At 23.1% G+C, this 18,031-nt stretch overlaps 1 protein-coding gene across 1 annotated transcript in view; it reads right to left on the bottom strand.

Moving 5' to 3' along the window:
* Positions 1–17,821, bottom strand: part of LOC122513064 (ichor) — a 30,976-nt gene extending 13,155 nt beyond the window's left edge. The window contains exon 1 of the mRNA XM_043629297.1: positions 17,068–17,821. The gene's annotated coding sequence lies outside the window, so the exon portion shown is untranslated. The remainder of the gene's footprint in view (positions 1–17,067) is intronic.
* Positions 17,822–18,031: the final 210 nt, after the last annotated feature.

The following is an 18,031-nucleotide window of genomic DNA, read 5'->3' as shown; positions in this document are numbered from 1 at the left end:
TGCATTATTTTCAGAAAAAATCTTCTTCAAGGTGTAACACTTCTCTATTATTAGAAAAAGAACTATTTTTGATAATTCACTTTTGGTAAAAAAAAAATATATAATTTCCTTTTAGAGGGTTGGTTACATAAAAGTGTGAACAAATTTTTTATTTGACATTTTGCTATTTAAAAATAAATAAATATTTAAAAATATTTAAAATCGACTATTTTTTTAATGACTAAAACAAGACGCCAGATTTTTCGATAAATTTAAGACCTGGAACAGAAAAACAACTTTGGAAGTAACTACGATTTTTTAAATATAAGTTTGAGTAGAAATGGTGCACATTTGAGCAAATTAATCGATTTTGTGCCAAACTGATAAGCAGTAAATTTTTTATAAAAAAAAATCAGAGAAGTGCAGATAATAAAAATAAAATATATAAATTACGAATAAATGAAAATAATATGTGTTTTGTACATTAAATAGTGTAAGAAATCCGGTTTCCTGTAATTTTCAGGAAAAAAATTTTTTTTTCTTGTTAAAATACATCAGAAACCATACTTTCAACTGCTAGGGTCTAAAATTGAAAAATTTAAAGCTGATGACTACTTTTTTTGAAATTTTTTATTTTTCGTGAAATACTGCAATTCAATCAATTCTAATCATATTTTAAATAATTTTTCAGATTCAGCGTGTCTACTATTTTCGTTTAATAAAATTCTCGGTTGATTTCCCGGTTTTGTCCTAATTTTTCCCGGTTTTTTTTCTCATGAAATTTAAGTTTATTTGATTTTGTACATAAATAAATCTACAAATGGCTTCCAAAATTGTTATTAGAGTTTTTGTGAATAATTAAATTCTTTTCACGAGTTTCCTTAAATTTTTCCAAAATAATGATTTTTTAATAATTTTAATTAAAAATTTAGAAAATAATTGAATTAAACAAAGAATTTTTTAAATTTTTTTAAATAATCTTGTCTGTTCATAGTTATAATTGAAAATTTGATTAATTCAATTTTATTAAAATGTATATATTAATTGAATTTCTGCAAAGAATTTTACTATTTATGAAAGTAATTGAATCCTTCAAAAGAATGTTATTATTTATGAAAATAATTAAATGTTTGCGTAGAATTTTATTAAAATTTTTGAAAATAATTAAAGAATTGTGGAGAACAATATTTAATTATTTATAAAGATAATTGAAATTTTGAGGAGAATTTAAAAAAATTTCTAAACATTATTGAATTTCTGCGAAGAATGTTATTACTTTTTGAAAATAATTGAATTGTTTTTTAGAATTTTATGAAAATTTATATGAAAATAATTGAATTCTTGTGAAGAATTTTTTAAAAAATACTATTCAAAAGAATTTAGTAAATCTGAAGAATTTTGATATTTATGGAAATAATATTGAATTCTTGAGAAGAATTTTTATACAGTTTCTAGAATTTGATTAAAATTTTATTTAAAATAATCGAAATTCTGCAATGAGTTTTACTATTTATGAAAATAATTGTATATATTGCAAAGAAATTTTTTAAAATAAAATTATAATTATGTTGACTAACTTTCCTTGATTATTTCCGAAAAATTTAAATAAAATTCTTTAAAAGAATTTAATTATTTTTAATAGAACGTAAAGAAATTTCAATTATTTTAAAAATTTTCAATTATTTGCTCATAAAAATTCAATCATCTTGAAACAGTAGAATTGACTGATTTTTTACTATCAAATTATCGGTTTTCTCTGATTTCCCGGTTAGTAGACACCCTGCGAGACTAATATAGGGTTCCGTACTTCCAAAATTTATAGTTTATAGAAAATAAAATTTCTTGGTCTTTCTCTAGGTTTTAAATTTTTCCAAAAAAATCTTCCGTTTTGGTAACCAAAAAATAAGTGATTTTAAATACGACCGCCATTTCGCAGTAAAATGCTAAATAAAATTCTTTTTTCTTACTTCAATATATTTTCAATAAACTTTCTAAAAAGAAATCATGCTCCTTTCTTCATTTTTTCAAAATAATAGATCAAAGATAGATTTTTTTCTCCAGAGTAATATTACCCCTTAACTTCGACAATCCATGTAACAACTATTTTGGAATTGTTGTTTAGGATTAAAAAAAAATTAATATTTATGTTGAAAAACAGAAACCTATTCAATTGTAAAAAAAAGTTCAGTACACGCACGTGATTCTACTCGTTTTTTTTTTACTGAGTAGTGAAGAAGCACGTGGCTGTACATTTAAAAATACGCGCGTTTATAAAGAACTATACACGTGTTGAGTTCCATACGAATGAACTAAATTCATAGAGATGACCAGCAATGGTTAAGTGGGTTAGAGATACCGTTAACTCGCTAACAGAAAATCCAACCTAGCACACAACTATCTAACTCTACTTCGAACTATCTGACGCGCGTGAGATGGCTTTCCTTTTCATTGTGAAAGATGACGCGTGCAAATTACTAAAATAGACTTTAACCTAATTTAAAAATTTCGTTCTCTTTTAATTGTAAAGACAAGTAACGTAAACCAACCAAAAAAATTGACTCCTGGCGCAGTCCTTTAACCCAACATTGAGGCCACAACAACTGCACCAAAAAATGTGTTAATAGTAAAATTAATAATAAACTAATATTAATTTTATCCACTTGAAATTAATAAGGATTTTTGAGAAACTTAATCATCTGTAGTTAATCTTATAAATGAAAACCTGCATTTTTAATTTAAATTAATTTTCTAATTTGCTTAACAATTTTAACCGATTTACTTCGAATTGCAACTGAGAATGTATAATATTTTAACTATTTTCTTTTTATTAATTAAATTTTAAGCTTAGATTTTACGTGCACAGTTTTCCTGATGCACTGTTAAAATTATTCTTCTAGCCGACTTGTATTCCATGTCCAAAAAGTTGAGAGTAAATCTAGGTCGACCCACACATCACCGAAACATTCCTAAAAATTTATTAAAGATTTACTTGCAAACTTCGAAGTTGCTAAGTTAGTTCACTTGCAAAGTTTAGTGACAATTGTGTTGTTCAACAGGTTGTTGTTGAAAAAACAGTTTCTGTATCTGATGTATACTTCTAAAGAGAGTTATCTTTTATAGTTGTTAGTTCTAATTTCCTACGTTAGTTTTACAAAACATTTTCCTTATTTAACAAAGTAGAAATGTTAGTCCTAAAACATAGTAGCGATAGTAATTCTGAATAACGACAGTTCCCACAATTGTAGAGCTAAGTTAGTTTACAGGACAATCATGCAGAATGTTAAAGTTCTGTAGAATAATCAGAACATTTTGCTGCTTTCAAAAGTTTGCAGAATAAATGTTTTGTTAAGTTTTCATACAATACCGAAACTTTCCTGAAAGTATCAGCTTATTACTAATTTATTATTGAAAAACTACAGGCTGATTCTATTTCCAATTCATGTAGGGCGAATAGGTTAAAAATTCTAAATCAAGTTAAAGGTAATTTTTCTTGTTCTTTAGCACAAATAAAGAGACACGTATTTTTTTATTTAGCGAAAAAAAATTTTTTAGCTGAGTTATGAGTATTTGAAAATTTTAGGACATATCGTAATTTTAGAACTAAACAGCTGACAAATTATTTTCAAATCTTTCTAGTTTTTGCAAAAATAAATATTTTTCTAATTTTTTTCTTGATTTTAGTAGTGTTTTTGATCCTTTTTCTTTGCAAACTTGAAAATTTCAAAAATTTCAAAAATTAACAAAATGGCGGCCATTTTCCGAAAAATCAAAAAAGTCAATTTTCTCAAAAACATCATTTTTTATTTTTCTTAAAATTTTTGTGTGATTACTAGATGAAAAAAGGAACTAATTTTAAAAGGTTTCATGTCCGCTAAAACTGTTTGGAAGTCGCAATAATTTTTTTCAGAAAATAACAAATTTTATTATTTTTTCTCTAAATCTGAATCAGTGAAATTCCACTGAAAAGCAGTGAAATTTGACTGAGAATCAGTGACTCTATTCCCGCGATTTGAATCAGTGGAATTTCACTGAAAATCAGTTAAAAATAACTGAAATTTCAGTTATTTTTTACTTATTCGCTAATTAATAAACTACTGAAAATTTCTGTCACACATATTGAAAATGTCAGTTATTCTTTAATTGGCCAATCAGTGAAAAATGACAAAAATTTCAATCATTTTTAACTGATCTTCAGTGAAATTTCACTGATTCAAATCGCGAGAATAGACAATAGAGTCAGTGATTCTCAGTCAAATTTCACTGATTCAGTTTTAGAGAGTTGATTCGAGTATAAATGTATCGGCATATATATATTTATTGCACGTTTATATGTTTTTCGATGATTAGTAGTGTTTTTGGTACTTTTTATTTGCAAACTTAAAAATTTTAAAAATTAACAAAATGGCGACCGTTAAATTTTTTTGGTCGCCATTTTGAATTATAAAATTTTAACCAAATATTCTATAACTCAGCGGCCCCAAAAACCTCCAAATGAATATTTTTATTCAATTATTTTTAGTATTTTTAGTTTTCGATTTTTTGAAAAATGGCCGCCATTTTGTTAATTTTCAAAATTTTCAAGTTTGCAAATAAAAAGTAGGTACCAAAAACACTACTAATCATCGAAAAACATGAACATGCAAAATATATATATATATGCCGATACATTACTCAAAATAATGAGATTTGTTATTTTCTGAAAAAAATTATTGTTATTTCCAAACAGTTTTAGCGGACATGAAACCTTTTAAAATTAATTCCTTTTTTCATCTAGTAATCACACAAAAATTTTAAGAAAAATAAAAAATGATGTTTTTGAGAAAATTGACTTTTTTGATTTTTCGGAAAATGGCCGCCATTTTGTTAATTTTCAAAATTTTTCAAATTTTCAAGTTTGCAAAGAAAAAGTATCAAAAACACTACTAAAATCAAGGAAAAAATTGAAAAATATTTATTTTTGCAAAAATTAGAATGATTTGAAAATAATTTGTCAGCTGTTTAGCTATAAAATCACGATATGTCTTAAAATTTTCAAACACTCATAACTCAGCTAAACATTTTTTTTCGCTAAATAAAAACTAGCATTATTACATTTGACTGGGCCACCTTGTCTATTGGGTTTTATTGGAGAAAACCTCTCCTGAGGTTCGAAACAGTGAAAGTATTTAAAAATACGGACTTTACGTACCAAAAATAAAAAATTACGGACCATTTACGGACCAATTTCTGACAAAAATTTAACACTGAGAGAAATTTGGTTATTTGGTCAGTATTTTATTTAGATATTTTTTTTTAAATTCGTCATTTTCAATGTTTTACAAAAAGTTAAATAAATTCTAAAATAATGAACGCTTTTTAATGATCTTAAGCTAATTTTAAAGGTCATTTTTTGCAGAATAAGAATTACTTATAGACATTAAGCTGTATTTTTTTTCTTTGAATAAGCAGGACGTCAAAGTTACAGAAAAAAATTCAAAAAATTTGAAATAATTTTTTTGTACTAAAAACTATTCTAGAAAATATACAAAACATGATATGGTGTAGATTTTTCAAGAAAATTTAATAAAAAAATTATGTTTGAATTTTAAAAATTATTTTTCTTTTAATAAGATACAGGCTTTTAATACTTTTAACACAGGCTTATAAGTAATTTTTATTCTGTAGAAAATAACCTTTGAAATATATTTAAGATGATTAAAAAGCGTTCATTATTTTAGAAGTTATTCAAATTTTTGTAAAACATTGAAAATGACGATTTTTTAAAAATGATTTTTAATTAAAACTATAAATTAAATTTCATTATAACTATAAAACATGAAGAATGTTGTACTTCTTCAAAATTATTTTCATCATTTCAATTCAATTATTATTATTATTTAAGAATTTTTAACTAAAATTCTTCTTTAAAGCAATTAATTTTCGAAAAAGTTCTTTGACAATTTTCAAATCCATTTTTTTACAATATTCAATTTTACGAATTTCAATTATTCGTAAATTCTTTAATGAAATATACATTAGAAAATAAAATCTTCAAAGAATTTAAAAAAAAATTTAATTAAACTTTTTCAAAAAAATTAATTTCAAAATTCAATTATTTCTCAAAATTCACGTTATATTGCTTATAATATTCAATTATTATCTAATATTTTAACTGAAATTCATTTTTAAATCAATTTTTAATTGAAAATTCTATTGGAATTCAATTACATATATTTAAGTACAAAAATGAATAATTTACTGAATAATTGAATGTTTCTTAAAATTAAATTCTCATAAAGAATTTTAACAAGATTTTAAATAATTAAATTCTTTCGACGAATTTTAATAAAATGTTTAAAAATAATTAGATTTTTCGCCAAATTTGATTAAAATTGTATTAAAAATAATTGAAATTCGGCGAAAAGTTTTATTATTTATGAAAATAATTGAATCCCCCTAAGAAGAATTTTATTTTTGAACATAATTTAATTTCTGCAAATAATTTGTAATTCAAAAAAATAATTTATTGAATAATTAAATGTTTCTTAAAATTCAAATCTTATAAATAATTTTATCAACAAATTTTTAAATAATTGAATTCTTTTGACGAATTTTAATAAAATTTTTAATTACATTTTTCGAGGAATTTGATTAAAATTGTATATTAAAAATAATTGAAATTTTGCAATGAGTTTTGTTATTTATGAACATAATAATTGAATTCCTAAAAAGCATTTTATTATTTACAAAAATAATTGAATCCCTGTAAAAATTGTATTATTTATGTAAATAATTGAATTATTGCGAAGAAATTTGTAGAAAATTTGTAAATACTTGAATTCCTGTGAAATTTTTATTATTTTATGAAAATAATTAAATGTTTGCCAAGAATTTTATTAAAATTTTTAAGAATAATTAAATATTGGAGAAGAATTTTATTATTTCTAAAAATAATTGAAATATTTACGAGAATTTTAAAAAAAATTTTTTGAACATAATTGAATTTCTGTGAAGAATTTTATTACTTTTGAAAATTATTGAATTTCTACAATCATTTGTAATTTCTCTAAAATTTTCCAAATTATATCGTAAAATTTACGAATTTTTCGTCCTTTTTTCAATCAAATTACGGACTTTACGGACCTTTTTTAAAAAAAACGGACTTTTACGGACTTGAAGCAAATTTACGGACCTTTTCTCAAAAACCTGAAAGATTTTAAAATACATTCGTAATTTTGTGGAATTTTGCTAAAAAATATCATTGTTATTCAATTTTTTTATGGAAATTAACTTGTTTATTTTTCCAACCAATTTCAAATCATAATTTTTCTGTATCTTATATTTTTTGTTTTAACAAATTTTGATTTGAAGTTAGATAAAGAAATAAACAAGTGAATTTCCATATAACAAAATTGAATATCAATGGTTTTTTTATAAATTTCAACATAAAAACAATGTTTTCATTTAAAAATTGTAACGATTAATTTTTTCATTCGAGATATTTTTATAGATAAAAAAACGTATTTTCTTCTTAAGTTTAAGAAGAAGGTTATGGAGAGGAAAAATTATATTTGAAACTTTTTAAATAAAAATAACATGTTGAATAGAAACAAGGATGCAATGCATACTCAACCCCGCGTAGTGACTGACGGAGGCACAAGTGTATTAAAATATAATAAACATTTTAAAAATATAAAGTTACTATAAAATTATATTGTATATGGTAAATATTTATTGTTAGGCTTATCACTTTTTATTTTCTATATTGAAATGATCAGATACTTAATCATCGGGTTTTGCTTGAAAGAGCAATTGGGTAAGCCAGTCATAGTTTCTACACGTTTCTTTTCCATTTCAATCAAGTGATACCTAACCGATTTCCTTAAATACAGAAGCTAATTGTGTTAAAGAAAGTTGTGTTTTTCTTTATCTAGAAGGTAAGAGACAATATAATGTTGACTTAAAAATATTTAAGATAGTCCAAACGTTAAATTTTATTTATTTTAAATAGCAATAGATTTATAAATTAATCCTTTGGGAAATAACAATCTTCGTTCCAAAAACGTTCTTAAAACATTTTTAGAACGTTTCATATCCACCAAATAATGTTCCAAAACATTTTAAGAAATGTATTTTCAAACCGTGTGAAAATCTTTTCAAAGTCACCGAAAGTGAGATTGGGCGTCAATTTGGACCCAACTAGGTTTCCCAAAATTTGAAAAATGAGGAAATAAAATAATTTATTTAGTTAATTAAATTATAATTTAAATAATATGCTGGTCAAATGAACAAAGAGACACAACTGTAAAAAGTTGAAAGAAATTTTTGTTCGTTAGTGTACTTGGACAAAGTTTGGGTCAACCCAACTTGGCCCCAACTATGGGATCTACTAAAGTATTCCCAAACTCTAATTTAATTGTATTTTTTGTTATAAATCAATAATTTATTTCTTATTTTTAATTTTTATTACATTTATTAACAATAACTGAACGTACATAACTTCACTACAAAAATTTATAAAATATAAGTAATAGTAATAAATTTAATGAAATTTTAATTTATACATTGATAAAATAATAATATTATATGTATTAAGATCGGTTGTGATTAAACTTATTTGCATGTACTTATTTATTTCTATATTATTGTAATTTTATACAAACATTTACAGGCATCACAGTACCTTTTATCCTCAGAAAAGGTAAGAAAAGGAATTTTTTTTTCCTGAAAAAGGGAACAAAAATATACCAAACAACAAATTAAAATGTGATAAAATTTATATTAACAATATAAATAATACTCAAATTTCTTACAGAAGTTTTGGATTCTTTGGTAGAAAACAACTTTAATATTAAGAAAATTTTTAAATATTTACATCACATAAACAATAGGAAATTAGAATTTATTATATTTAAGTGTTTCCAATATATCTTTTTTACAAAACTTTTCTATTATATCGGAATGTTATAGCCATTTAAAAATGTTCATCCAAAGAAATGCAGTCTTTAAAAAAAATAATAATCATTTAAAACATTTAAAAACTTAAATTTTATTATTAATGCAATTTTCTGAAAAAACAAATATTAATTTTCAAAAATATAAATAGCAAATTCGTCGTTTCTATTCATTTGTTTAATCAATTTATTATATTTTTTATATTTTCATATTTACATTATTAAATTGACTAGGTTTCCTCGTTACGACAAGAACCTACTATAGAATAGTCATAGTAATAAGATTCAAGCATATAGTTTAAAGGGACCAGGAAAAATTCACTAGGACAATAATATTAGATTTAAACTGCATCATAATTATTTTAAATTCTTAATCAAATTATTATTATCCTATAAAAGACAAAAAGTAAATATAATTAAAAAAAGATTAATTATGATATTGAACATATTTATAACTGAATATAATTTTTTTTTTGGCAATTTCAATAATATTATCAAATAGGGGAGTGTGTCCAGTTGTGAGACACCTCCAGTTGTGAGACAGTCGATTTTTTTTAAACACGCAATATTAAAAAGCCGATTGCGTTTATATAAAAACATTTCTTTTTCCATGAGCCAACTTTTTCGTGTACGCCGAAGCGGATATATAAACTGTTTTTGTTTAATACCAACACTGTGTGTGATAATCGACTAAAAAGAGTTTTTCAATAAATGCAAAGTACTTTTTTTCCAAGTTAATTAATTGGAAAAGGTAAATGTAATGCATTTTCTTTTAGTATTTTCCTTATATTTTGTGATGCAATATTGCATTGTTCCAATCTACGGTTGAAAATAATTTAATTTCCCTTTTTCAATTTCTTTTTTGAATTTTGAATTATAAAAGTAATTAAATGTTTGTTATTTTGTGTCTTAATAAAAATTTGAGTATACTTAAAAATAAAACAAATTCATAATCGTCTTATTTAAATTTAAATATAAAATGTCATGTTCAAATTTTGTCAGAAAATGACCATACATTTTGCATAGAGAAACTGGACAATAATAATTATTACTGTTTTCAAGTCGTATAATTTTTTTTAAAAATGTATTGTAACTATCTACTAAAATTAACTAAAGATTTTTCCAATAAATTTTTTCAAAAATAAGATATTTTGAAGGCAAACATAAGAGAACTTAATTATCGACGGGTTTCTATTAACAATATTGAAAATTAATAAACGATTAATTATTTTTTAATTTTGCATTATGTTGTCTGTGGGCCTAATTACGTTAGACCCATAATTAGGCCTAATTACGTTTGAATACGAAATTTCAAGTAAATTCAATAATATTTATGATACAACGAATTATGTTTAAAAATTGAATGAATGTTGAGAATTTAAATTCTTCAGTTTTTAGCATAATTTTCTAAAATATTCATTTTAGCAAAAAATCTTGAAGGAAAAAAAAACTTTCATTTTCTTCAAGGTTCATTTTCGACAAAAATCAAAATTTCGATTTTTTCCTAATTCCAACCGTTTGACTAACTTTAAAGCATTATAACTTAACTTCAATTCCTAACCATATAGTATTAAAAAGTAATAATAAAGTCTAAAGTTATGCCACTAGGTTATTGATGTTTTTTATTAAAATTTTGTCTTCGTAGTAGAATTAAATATTTCGATTTAACAATTAAATTGATGAAAAAATTAAAATTAATGCAATTTTTATGACAATTTTTTTCTATGACATGAAATATATAAACATTTTAGACTTTCAACATGAGTTTCTCGTAAATCTGCTTACTTTTTAAATTAATTTAGTAATAAGTAAAATATTTTTAAAAAGTTTTTTTTTATTTTAAAATAAGTAAATTTTTATGGTGTTCACAAATCTAAAATGTGGTTAAAAATTTTTTTTTATTTATTTTGTGGTTTTTGTTTTAAAAATAATTTTAAATAAAATTGAATTTTATATGTGCATTTTAAGAAAATCTAACTTACTCTGCTCGTTAGAAAATTATCGATAATTTCGTTTTATTGAATTTTGTTTTTATAATTTTGCGTAAAAACAAAGTTCAAAAAGCATATAGTTGCATAATTGCAATGAAATATATTATTATATTTTATTAACATTAAAATTTAATATATTATAATATTCTCAATAAAGCAGAAATAATGCACTGAAATGTATGCTAAGGAGACGTGTATATATGCAGTAAAGTTTTAATTTCTCAGTTTTACTAAATTTTGTTAAGTATTAAATTAAATAACTTCACTTATTGCATTTTTATTTACTTATTGCATCAATTTAACTAATGATAATTTTTAAATAATTTTTTATTCATAATAAGAAGTATAATAGGATTTTAATGAGTACCAAAGTATTGTTTAGCGTTATGTTGTTTAGCGTTAACGCTCAGCATCGATAACTATTTTTGGGGTTTTTTTGAGATGAAAATGTCAATAATTTTACTTCTTTTATTCACATCGAGAGTGAAAAATAAGTTCAGGGCTTTTTTTAATCTAAAACCTTAGAAAAATTGTTTTATTCTTTTAATTTTGACGAAAAAAACGTTTTTGAACGTTGAGCGTTGACGCTAACTTCAGGAACCTACAGTTTCAATAAAATAGGCTAAGTACTAAGCCAGGGTAAGCATCGGCACTACACGGGCATTTTCCATATTGTTATTTAGTAGAATTCTATTAATAATTAGTCAGACTGTACTAATTAAAATTAAGAGGGTTTATTATAACTGACTGACTTTGATTAAATAATGTGAAAATATTTTTTGAAAAAAAAACTTTTATATAACGAAAGCTTTTAAATATGAATTAAAAAGATTTCAGAATAGTAAATTTTTGTTGCATCAAAATAAAAAAATCTTTTTATTTCTTACAGTATAAATACTAAAAAATTATTAATAAAAAATTTAAAAAAATTTTTATTTAATAATTATTTGAATTTTATTTTTATTGTACTATTTAAGACACCCTATATATAGAGATATGTGTACACATATGCGGAACTGAAGAGTCGGAAGCCTCCAGGTTTACACCGGTTAATATGGTACACTGACCTACTGTCGAGTCACGATGACTGCTCTTCCCCTACTATTGTTTCTTTTACCCCCTTCTCTTTTACTTCTCAACTCTTCTTTATACTTCTTTACCTCCAATACAATTCTGAAGAATCTTTTGAATTTAGTGCTTTCTCTCCTTCTTAAAGTCCTTTCGTTTTTTCAGTCCCGTTATATTAAAACTTATTTTAAAAGTATTAAAAATAAAATACTATTTTATTATTTATACCGTACTACTTAAAATAATTCAATCAAAGAATGACAAATAAGTAAAATTCACATCAACAATAAAATTGTAGTCTATATAAAAAAACAGTTTTACACAGAAGTTATTCAAATTTTTTAAATTAAATCCACTTTTACATTTATTTAAAAAAAACTGTGTTTTTGGGACATCTTACCCTAGAAGAAAATAACGAGTGGAAATGTGAAAATTCAAAGGATTATTATCTTCTTTTTAGATAAAGAATCGAATTTTTTAAAGTTATTATTATTATATTTTTAAAAAATTATAATAAAGAAATTCTTAGAATTAATTTTTTTAAAAATATTTTTAAAGAATTTTTTAAAGAATTGTCTTTTTAAATATATATACCTATACAATTAAGAAATTTTCAAACAATTGAATTTTGGTAAAATCTTTTAAAAATAATTGAATTTTTGAACAATATAAAATAAATAATCAAATTATTGAAGAATTTTAATTAAAAATATAAACATTATTTCTCCGAAATTTTAATAAGAATCTAAAGGAGCAAATTAAAAAAAATTTAATTTACTTTGTTCGAAGATACGTAAATCTTAATTTAAAAAAAAACTAAGTAATTTTTTGAAGAATTTTAATTAAAAATTTTCACAATGATTTGTGAAAATCATTTTCTCCAAAATGTTAAAAATAATTCTGAAAAATTTTAGTGTTTGTATTATTTTTTGTACCTATGTATTTGAATTTTCGGAATTATGTTTTTGAAAATATGAAAAATAATTGAATTTTAAAAATTTATAATAAAAAAAATTCTAAGAATTAATTTTTTTTAAAAAAATTTCAATATAATTTTTTAGAAGATAGTTTTTATTAATTTTCATTTTCATAAATTTACACTCAAAGATTTTTCATTACATTTCTTAAAAAATTCAATTATTTTCACAAAATTTACAATTAAATTTCATCAATAGTTGATTTTCAAAAATTGTAATATTGTATTGTAAAATTGTAATTTCTTGAAAAAATAAATTATTTTCAATTAAATTTTACAAAATTTCAATTCTTTCAAATCTTTTTAATTGTATGTTTACAAAAATTGAATTAGAAAAATATTCACAAACAATTTTTCAAAGATTTGTCTATAATTATTTTCCACACTAGAAAAATCGAAATAATTTCCAATTTCTAATAAAAATGTGGTTTTTTCATGCAATATTTGGGAGAAAAGTCGCATTTTTTAAAAATAGTCGAAAAAAGTAAAAAAAAATTATAATATCCGAGGCCTGGATATAGTAAATAGAATAGAAAAAAATTTTATATTATTTAAAAATTGAATAAGGACAAGTACAGTAAGATTATGAATAAGATTTTCAGTTTTTTGAAAATTTATGACTAAAATCTAGAAATAACGTAAACCTACATGAAAATAAAGAAATGCAAAGAAGTTTTAATTTCTCAGTATCATTTAGACTTACAATTATTGAATCGAAGTTGTAAAAAATATGGTTAGCTTAGAAATAATAATAAATTAAAATAAAATAAATCTTTAAGTATTAAATTTTAATAGGAAGTATCACAAGATTTTAATAAGTAACAAACTACCAAAGAACAGTCGACATTGAAATTTAAATTTTGTTTACAATTTTAATTTGTTATACACAAAATTAGAAAATTATGTTAAATTATTATTATTATTATTATTATTATTATTATTATTATTATTATTATTATTATTATTATTATTATTATTATTATTATTATTATTATTATTATTATTATTATTATTATTATTATTATTATTATTATTTTATTATTATTATTATTATTATTATTATTATTATTATTATTATTATTATTATTATTATTATTATTATTATTATTATTATTATTAATAAATTGAATAAAAATAAGAAGTAAATTATTGAAAAGTAAATATGAATTTTTTTCAACTATTAATTTATATTTATAAACATTTTAAAACTTTTTTAATTTGTTTCAAGTGGATCGCAGGGGTAAACACCAAACTCAAAACAATACTAAGTTGCTTTTAATTAGCTTAGTTCTATAAACTAAGAACTAAGAACTTCAAGTTTTTTTTCTTATTTTTACTTAAATTAATAAGAATACAGATCTGGTGCAGATTAACACCAAATTTTTGGGGCAATTTATACACGGGAAGTCGAACAAGTAACTAACTTTTACTCTGTTATACATATTGTCTAAATCCACCACTTTTCTGCCTTTGAAATAAAAAGTATTGTTAGTAACACAGGCATATTTTTGCCATTGATTATAACAATTAAATTTCAAAGAACAACAAAAAGTAATTTTTTCATAGATCTCAAAAAATTCTTTTCTTAAATATATTTGCAAAAAATGTATTTTTGAAAATTTTTTAAATGCGATAAAAACATTTAATTCTTACTGACTTAAAACACAAAGTCTTACTTATTTTGTGTCTCCCAAAAAATTTAAAAAATGCATCCTTTATGTCAATACAACTTGAGATATTTATGAAAAAAGTAATGTTTACATGCGCACACATACACACTGAATAAAACTTTGGGTTATAACTGTAATTTTCGACTTTCTTAGGTCAAAGGACATAAGGAAAAGTAAAAAAATCCAGTTTTTAAATATTTTCGGTAAAATAATGCTTCCACGAGTGAGCAATTATTCACAACATTGTTTTAATTAATAATGCCAAAACTACATTTTCTCTATTGTCATTTAGTTATACTAAAAACAATAAATTATTATTCTAAAGAACAGTCAATTTATATTATAAAATGTATTTGAGGGACTGATTGTAAAAGCGGTTTATAATAACAACTGGAGAAAAATTAGGATAAGTGATTTGGGAGCAAAAAAGGGATAAAATGATTGATAAATTTATCAATAAGTATATTATACTAATGATGACAAAATATTAGTTGTAATATAATAAGTATTTTTTTACTAATGTTATAAATATATATTATTTATAAAAAAATGTTAAATAAAATTTATTCGTTAAAGCAACAGACATAGTACTAAAAATAGTTTCTTATTTTTTGTTTCAGTGACGGGATGAAATAATCAATTAAAACTATTTGTTCCTGCTCCAAATTTAAAGTCTAAAAGTCATTTAAAAAAAATTAAATTCAAAGTATACTTTCGTTTCTAATATATGGCAGAATATAAGGATTAGAAATAATGAACAGATTTTAATTCATTTTTGTAGTAATATCCTATATGATTGGCGCCTAGATACAACCAAACAGCTATTTATCATTTTAAAGACTCAATTAGTAAAAGGAACTGAGGATAATATTAAAATCTTTAAATATTAATTAAAAGTCAATTATATAATTATACTCTCAATTTTAACAATTACATTTATAACTAGTAAATTACAATTATAAACTAATAAGAGATACTATTAGTTTTTAATTATAATTTTAATAGTAATTATTTGTATTATTCAATATTATTTTTGCACATAAAAATTCTTTAAATTCTGAATTAGAATGTGAAAAAAGTGAAAGTTTTCATTATGTATTAAAACAAAAGACTGTCAATCCACCAGAATCATTTTATAGATATTAGTGTTTAGAGAAGATGACATCTGACAGTTGACATTGATTCTTTTTGGAAATATTTTCAAAAGTTATAATTTAGATACCCAAAAAATTGTCAGGATACATGGAGAAAAAGGATTATTACATTGTCAACCGGATTTTTAGAAACTGAAATTAAAAACGGACACACTGTATGGAGATTATATTAAGGACTAATACCTCGTCGACTTCGTTGCTTCCACCTTTTCATTCAACATGATCCTTTTATTTAATAATTTATTAATATTATATTAATATATAATAATTAATTTAAAATTAATTTAATTTTTATTTAGTTTCTAAAGTTAAATTAATTAAAATTAAATAAAAATTACAACTCCAATGATATTGAAAAGAGCGACTGTGGCTCCATCTCTTAGGTGTATGTGATTTTTTAAGGCACTAAATTTCATTTGGAAATATTTGTTCAAAATATTTGTCTTTATTTTATCGCAAATGTCTTTCTTAACCCTCTGCTGTTGCTAACGACCGGTGTTGTCAAAAATCGTCAGATTTGTCACCTGGTGGGGACTACAGGATTTTATGGCGTTAGAGTGGGGATAAGTTAGCAACTTCAGATGGTTAAAAAAGATTCCCGAAATTGTAAGACATACAACTAATTATAAAAATTCTGAAATATATTCTTCATATGTAATTTTGTTAGTACATTATAATAATTATATTTTCTATTTAAAAATAAAATGTACTGCAAATGTTCAAAAATAATAGGGTCTTAATTTTATTACAAGAAACCTTTGATAGTTTACTGATTTCACCTAAAAAATCTACCTAATTAGGTGAACATGTCTGGGCAATCGAAATAATCTGAAAATAAACATTGTTACATTGAAAAAAAATTTATTTGTTTAAAGTAACAGTATACTTATCTATTATCAAATATTTACTTGAATTAAATAAATTTAATTTACTTAAGTTAAATAAATTGTATTTGAACCAATAATTTCAGTATTTGAAGCAAATACCATTTAACTGACTCAAATAAAAATTATTTGATTCAAGTAAATATTTATTTGATGACTGAAAAGTAATCGGTTATTTAAATCGAATAATTTTTTTGTAGTGTATTACGGACAACTTTAAAACCATTGGCATATTTTACACTAAAAAATTTATACGTAAAATAAATATTAAAATTAAAAAAGTGTTAAAATTTTATAGCAAGTAGGTATATAAGTTAATAACAGGTAAGTTTCAAAGGTAGGTCAAGAAAAATCAGTAACTGCATAGTAAGAAAAATTATCTTAATTTTTTTTTAAATTAATGAGAACTTACATATAAACAACGTGGTATCCAGAGTGGAATTTTTGTTGCCTTCAAGTTTATCACGAAAAAATTGATTCACTGTAAGAAACACTTTTGAAATTTCCGTCAAGCACAATTACACGATGCACGTGGGTATAGGTACAAATGAAAAACCAAAAACAGAAGAGAAGAAAGATAAAATTAATACTGGACCTACAATTACTTAGTCCACGTAACAGTAAAAACATCCATAGTTATTCCAAAATCCATGATAAACAGCAGCTAATTTTAATTAGAACTGATTAAACATACACAGATGACACATAAGTACATTAAATAACAACAGTATTCCTAAGTGTTGATTATTTTTTGGTCAATACACTTGATTCAACTTTTTGGAACCAGCAATAATAGTTAACTTCACCACTGAATTAAATTACAACTTTCGTAGAATCATCTTTTAAATGTTCAATCGCACTTTCTTCAACTGTTTTCTGTTTTGTTTATTAGATTTCAGTTTGTTTTCTTAATGTTGTTTTTGTTGGTTAACGATTTCACTTTCCATATCAAAAAAACAATGTTTGAAACGTCATTAAATTAAATAAATAATTAATACCCAATTTTTAAATTAAATAGAGAATTTTATTAAAACTTAGATGTTGTGATTTTGAGTTGAAGTAACTTTCATTCTACACTCTATAATACCACACTTCGCTTGCCCAAACACGAGGTGAAATGCAACTAATTTCTAAAAGTAGGCAATGAAGAACCGAACTGGATGGCCTGCGGGCCCTTACTGTGAGGGGCCTTACAGGTAGACCCCCTACTCTGAGAATTTACTTTATTGGTAGGATGCACTCGTCCCTCTCCATTGGTAGAATTACCTTCCTCCGTTCTTGTAACCACCACCTCCAACATCAATATTAACTGATTCTTTCTCCTTTCTTATTTGCTAGTTATGTGTGCTATGGAAAGGTCCTTGGGTACCTGTACT

Source organism: Leptopilina heterotoma, unplaced genomic scaffold (assembly GCF_015476425.1).
Source record: "Leptopilina heterotoma isolate Lh14 unplaced genomic scaffold, ASM1547642v1 Lhet_132, whole genome shotgun sequence".
Classification (NCBI taxonomy): Eukaryota; Metazoa; Arthropoda; class Insecta; order Hymenoptera; family Figitidae; genus Leptopilina; species Leptopilina heterotoma.
The sequence above is the reverse complement of the archived record's forward strand: the minus strand, read 5'-3'. Positions and strand labels throughout refer to the sequence as shown.